Source organism: Artibeus jamaicensis, unplaced genomic scaffold (genome assembly GCF_021234435.1).
Source record: "Artibeus jamaicensis isolate MK-2021 breed Jamaican fruit bat unplaced genomic scaffold, CSHL_Jam_final scaffold_916, whole genome shotgun sequence".
Classification (NCBI taxonomy): domain Eukaryota; kingdom Metazoa; phylum Chordata; class Mammalia; order Chiroptera; family Phyllostomidae; genus Artibeus; species Artibeus jamaicensis.
The window spans coordinates 44,365,073-44,371,688 of NW_026522059.1; positions in this window are offsets into that span (position 1 = coordinate 44,365,073).

A 6,616-nucleotide genomic window follows, 5' to 3' on the forward strand; every position below is an offset into this window, starting at 1 on the left:
CATACATTGATGCTTCTCTCCCTATCTTTCTTCCTCCCTTCCCTTCTCTATAAAAATAAATTTAAAATATTTTTTATTGTTTGTTGCTTTGTTTATGATAGCCATCCTGACTGGTGTAAAGTGGTATCTCATTGTGGTTGGAGAGGTTGTGGGGAAAAGGGGTCCTTAGTCCACTGTTGGTGGGATTGCAGACTGGTACAACCATTATGGAAAACAGTATGGAATTTTCTCAGAAAAATTAAAATCGACCTGCCTTTTGACCCAGCAATTCCACTGCTGGGATTATATCCTAAGAATGCTAAAACATCAATCTCAAAGAACCTATGCACCACAATGTTCATAGCAGCACAATTTACAATAGCCAAGAGTTGGAAGCAACCTAGGTGCCCATCAGTAAATGAATGGATCCAAAAATTGTGGTACATATACACAATGGAATTCTATGCAGCAGAGAGAAAGAAGGAGCTACTACCCTTTGCAACAACATGGATGGAACTGGAAAGCATTATGCTGAGTGAAATAGGCCAGGTGCTGAAAGACAAATACCATATGATCTCACCTTTAACAGGAAGCTAAACAACAAAACAAACAAACAATCAGAAAAAAAAACAAAGACACTGAAATAGAGAACAAGGGGACAGTGACCAGAGGGGAGAAGGAAGGGAAGTTAAGGGGAAAAAGGGGGAGGGATTTGGAGGAACAAATAGGAAGAACACAGGGGAGAACTAAGGGGGGTGGAAATGGGAGGGAGGTGGGGAGCACAGGGCGGGGGAGGCTGGAATGAGAAAAATAGACAAAAAACTGTACTTGAAAAATAACTAAATAAAATTAATTATTAAAAAAGTATATATTTTTTAAATTGATTGTACAGTAACATGTAATGATAGATTATCTAGCTTAGCTAAAGCCTGAGTGGTAAAGATAGAGGGGTTTCAATTGATCCTAAGTTCAACATGAATGCAAATGACTGCTAAGTATTGAATGAGTAAGTACAGTTTCCTTTGAGGAAGAATAAATCCCATATCATACCATACTTTTCAGATCTCACTTGGTGTATTGCATTTCACTTTACATGTCATATTTTAAGGAAAATGTTGTCAGTCTTGATCTCTTGCAAATTATCTAATTTGTTCCTGGTTACAAGTAAAACCTTACTAAGAGGTGGGAGGAGCTTATGGGGGGGAGATGAAGATAATACCTACGAGTTATCAAATTTAGTAGCTTCCTTCAATTTCTTAAATTTTTTACATCAACCTGTGTTCCTTCTTGAAGTGATCACGACGTATTTTATTTATGGCAAAAACCACTTTTTAGAAGGGGTCTCCATTCCTTCATATCTGTTGTAATGCAGGAGATCAAGCCTGGGGATCTGGGTTGCTCATTCAGATAAGCTGAAAAAGCCACAAGGAGGGCTGCGAGGAGCGGACACAGCCTCTATCAGTCACATTACAAGGAGCACTTACAGGGCCAGACGGGTGGAGCAGAACCTCACTTCCCAAGATTTGTTTTAGGAGGTCCCAGACAAAGCGTACATGTCCTGTGCATGACTATAAACTACCTTACTGTGTACATGCAGAGATAAAAGGTCAAGAAGCAGTCACAGGACAAGAACCCACTCCCAAAGGGAGATAAGGAGGGAATTACAATCCTTTTGCCAAAGCAGTACACATTCCTTCTTGCCAGAGGCCTTCTGGCCAGCCTTCCATTATGGGGATTAGAGAAGCCATGTCCAGCACGAACTCACACATGTGTTTTAGTGTTAGGAGAAGAAACTTTTGCCAAAATCATTGCCCATTTCAGAAGAATATGCATTTGTACCCTGGCCAGTGTAGCTTTGTTGGTCGGGCTATATCCTGCAAAGCAAAAGGTCTCTGGTTTGATTGCTGGTCAAAGCATGTGCCTCGGTTGTGGGTTCAGCCCCTCTTAGGAGCGTGTTCGAGAGGCAAATGATCAATGTTTCTCTTTCACATTTATGCTTTTCTTCCTCTCTCCCTCCTTTCCACTCTCTCTAAAAAATAAATAAATATATATTTCAAAGAGTATGGATTTGTCATTCCAGGCAATGAGAAGTCTTTCACCCCCTGTATCATAGCACTACATATTCATGAAATTCATCATTACATTGGACCAGTGCCAACAAATTCAGTTCCTAGTCACAGTTGTGAATAAGAGTTTAGGATGACACTGTGGAAATTATGTATTTTAAAAATTTTTATTAAGTTTATTGAGGTGACAAGATATGAAAGGTTTCATGGGAGTCACAAGTCAAGATGTTAGAAAAGTCACCTGTGCTACCGAATGAGGGTCACCTGTATTTGCAAATGAGGGTGACCAAGATTAGAAAGGCTAGCAATCAACACCTAAGAACAGTGGAGTAGCCTGAATAAAAGTGCAGGATGTATATAACTATATTTATATATAAGTCAACCCTTGAACAACATGTGTTTGAACTGTGTGAATCCATGTACATGTGGATTTCTTTCAACAAAATATTGGAAAAGTTTTTCTCTTGCTACTGTGAAGCAATCATATTAATTATGCTAGTTTATCATAATCATATTGCTGCTTCTTTGTTTTCAATGCATAAATTGTCATACCTTTAAGTAAATATGAAATTTCTTTTCACATTATCTTAAAAAAATTTTTTTTATTTATCTTTAGAGGGGAAGGGAAGAAGAGAGAGAGAGAAACATCAATGTATGGTTGCCTCTCATGCATCTTCTGCTGGGAACTGGCCTGCAACCCAGGCATGTACCCTGACTGGGAACTGAACTGCAGTTGTTTGGTGTGCAGGCCCACGCTCAATCCACTGAGCTACACCAGCCAGGGCTCACATTATCTTTTTATTTTTGATATCTAGTGTTCATAACACATACACCTTCTATAATGTGTTATGTAATAATAACTGGTGTAGGTACTAACAGAAGATTCATCTTATAAATAATGATATAAACTCAGTTATTCATAAATACAAGGCAGTACTGTAAATATATTTTCTCTTCCTTATGTTTCTTAATAACATTTTCTTTAGCTTACCTTATTATAAGAATGTAGTATATAATACATATAATCTATGAAATATGGATTAATTAACTATGTTAATAATAAGTCTTCTGGTCAATAGTAGGCTATTAATAGTTAAGTGTAGGGGGACTCCAAAGTTGTAAGTGGAATTTCATTGCTCAGAAGGCAATGTCCTAACTCCCACAGCTGCTCCAGAATCAACTGTATTTGATGTATTGTCAAGAAGAAGGAATATAGATCCAATGGCAGGCCTGGGGTTAAGGAAGGAAAGCTATTTGCATTTGGTCTGGAATAAAGAAATCTAACAAGAGCTATTAAAAATGGTACAGATAGCATCTTACGTCAGAATTCCCCAATACAGGAAGTGTTCTAACTTTATAACAAAATAGGTTCAGCCAAGGGGAATTTTTATAACACTATGAAAATGCTTTGTTAAAGACTTGCTTATCTTTTTGGCTGCTTTAACAACTGCTGAACGCATAAAAACATTTTTCAATTTTTCCTGAATTATTCTAAAATCACAAGAAATTATATATAATAGTTCTATGTTTTTTATTTAAGACATGGAATTAGGATAGAAATCCCAAATATTTTAAAGTTGCCATATTTAGAGAATGTTAACAAAAGAATACATCCAATGATAAGTTTGGATATATCACCTCCTTTTCACTATAGAAAAAATAGAAACCCTGGGGGATGGTGTGGCTCAGTGGATTGAGCACGGGCCTGTGAACCAGAGTCACTGGTTGATTCCCAGTCAGGGCACATGCCTGGGTTGCAAGCCAGGTCCCCAGTAGGGGGCGCTCCAGAGGCAACCACATATTGATGTTTCTTCTTTCTCCTTTCCTTCCCCTCTCTCTAAAAATAAATAAATAAAATCTTTTAAAAATTAGCTTTACAGGATGATGGAAAAATTTTAATTCAATCTATCAACCCAGTTAATCACCCAACTGGTAGATTTTTTTTTTTTACAGTGATAAAAAAATGTCTGAGTTGCACTTTGGAAAAAAGTATGGAGGTTCCTCAAAAAAATTAAAAATGGAACTAACTGCCCTATAACCCAGAGATTCCACTTCTGGGTATATATCAGAAAAAAAACAAAACACTAATTTGAAAGAATATAGGCATCCCTATATTTATTGCAGTGTTATTTGCAGTAGCAAAGATATGGAAGTAACCCATGTGCCCATCAATAAATGAGTGGATAAAAAAGTTTTGGTACATATATGCAATAGAATATTACTCAGCCATAAAAAGAATGAAATCTTACCATTTTTGACAGCGTGGGTGAATCTAGAAGGTATTATGCTAAATGAAATGAGTCAGACAGAGAAAGACAAGTACCATATGATTTGACTTATATATGAAATATAAAAAATAAAATAAATGAGCAAACAAAATAGTAACAGACTCATAGAAACAGAAAATAGACTGATGGTTGTCAGAGGGGATGGGCATTGGGAGACTGTGTTAAAAAGATGAGAAATTGACAAATACAAATTGCTAGTTACAAAATAGTCATGAGAATATAAAGTAAAACATAGAAAATATAGTCAATAATATTCAAATAACTATGTATGGTGTCAGGTGGGTACTAGAAATATCAGGGGGAACACTGTAAAGTATATGTCTTTCTAACCACTGTATTGCGCACCTGAAACTAATACAAAATATTAAATGCAAACTATAATTGAAAAATAAAATTTAAATTAAAAATGGCTGCGTTGATTGAAAACTTTTTCATTAAGTGCTATTAATACTTACCATTGATCATTTTGTGTTAATGTTTCATTTCATTTTAAAAACATAGACATTTAAAAAATTATGAGGCCCTTGTATTAAATTTGAGTATGAAAGTTTTAATTCTGGAATATGTCAAATATAATGTAATAGATTAAACTGAGCAGGCACTATTAAGGATTGTTTTCTGTGCAATCACAAGAGAATGATAAAAAGAGGCACATTATACAAAGCATGTTATAGGAAAGCACTCTCAACCTGCAGGAACTTGTAATCACATGCAAAGTTAAAATTTTCTGGATTCCTAATAAGTACAAGTAATAAGAGATGATTAATAGTATTTAAAAGTATTAAATAAATATTTCCAAATATTGAAATGGATTTGTAAAAGGAGGTAATCAATCAGAATTGTCTATGATCTATCCTTAACCAAGTAAGGGACAATTCTGTGGCAACATCTTATTTCCTGGATGGACTGACTTTTCTCTAATATACTCATTTCATTGTCAATTTATGAAAATTCAGCAATAAACTGTATTTTGTTTTTCACTAAAATATGTTGTTGAACTAAGACATATAGAGTGCATATTAAAGTATGCATATAGAAATGGGCACAAACCATTTGTGCTCAGTTCAATGAATTATTACATAATTAACTCCCCCGTGTAGCTACTCCCCAATTAAAAAACAGAACATCACTGGTGCTCCAGAAGCTTCCTTGTGACACTTAACTGCTTCATTGATGGGAACCTATCCTGATTTGTAACATCACATCGATTTTACCTGTGTTCAAATATTTAATAAAGAGAATCTTACAGTTTAAATTATTTTATGTCTGTCTTTTTACCCATCATTGTTTTTGCTATTCATCCATGTAGATTTATGTAATAGGTGTCTAATTTTTACTTCCATAGAGTATTATCTTGGGTTAATAAACAACACATTTTCCCCCATTCTTCTGTTGATGGCTAGCTAAGATGTTTGCAATTTGGGACTATTATGAGTATTCTTTTTTTAAAAATTTTTATTTAATTATTTTTCAGGTACTTTTTTTTGTATATTTCTCCCATCCCAGCCCCCCCGCCCCGTCTCCCCACCTCCCTCCCATTCCCCCCCCCCAGTCCTCATCCCTGTGTCTTTCATACTTGTTCCTCAAAATCCCTCCCCATTTTCCCCTTAAATTCCCTTCCCTCTCCCCTCTGGTCACTGCCCACTTGTTCTCTATTTCAGTGTCTTTGTTTTTATTCTATTTGCTTGTTTGTTTTATCATTTAGCTTCCTGTCAAAGGTGAGATCATATGGTATTTGTCCTTCAATACCTGGCCTATTTCACTCAGCATAATGCTTTCCAGTTCCATCCATGTTGTTGCAAAGGGTATTATGAGTATTCCTATACATTTTGTGCGTATATATGTATCAATTTCTGATGGGTATAAGAGTAAAATTAATAGGTTATAGAGTATGTGTATCTTCAAATTTAGTAGCCACTTCCTAACAGTTTTCTGAAGGGATTATGTAATTTTTATTCCATTGAGTGTACAAGAGAGTACCAGCTGGCTTTGTGTCTTTAACCAACACTGGATATTATCAGTCTTTATAATTTTATTCATATTAATGGATGCTCAGTGATGTCTCATCCTGTTTTAATTTGCATTTCCAAGATGACTAGTAAGGTTAAACCTTTTTGTATCCTTAACGACTCTTTGGATATCTTCATTTCATAAGTGCCTTTACAAGTTTCTGGTCTATTTTAAATGGTATTATATTGTATCGATTGTTTTTCTTTTCATCTGTATGAGTTGTAAAAGCTTTGCATATATTTTGAAAACAAATCTCCTGATGGTTTACATGTT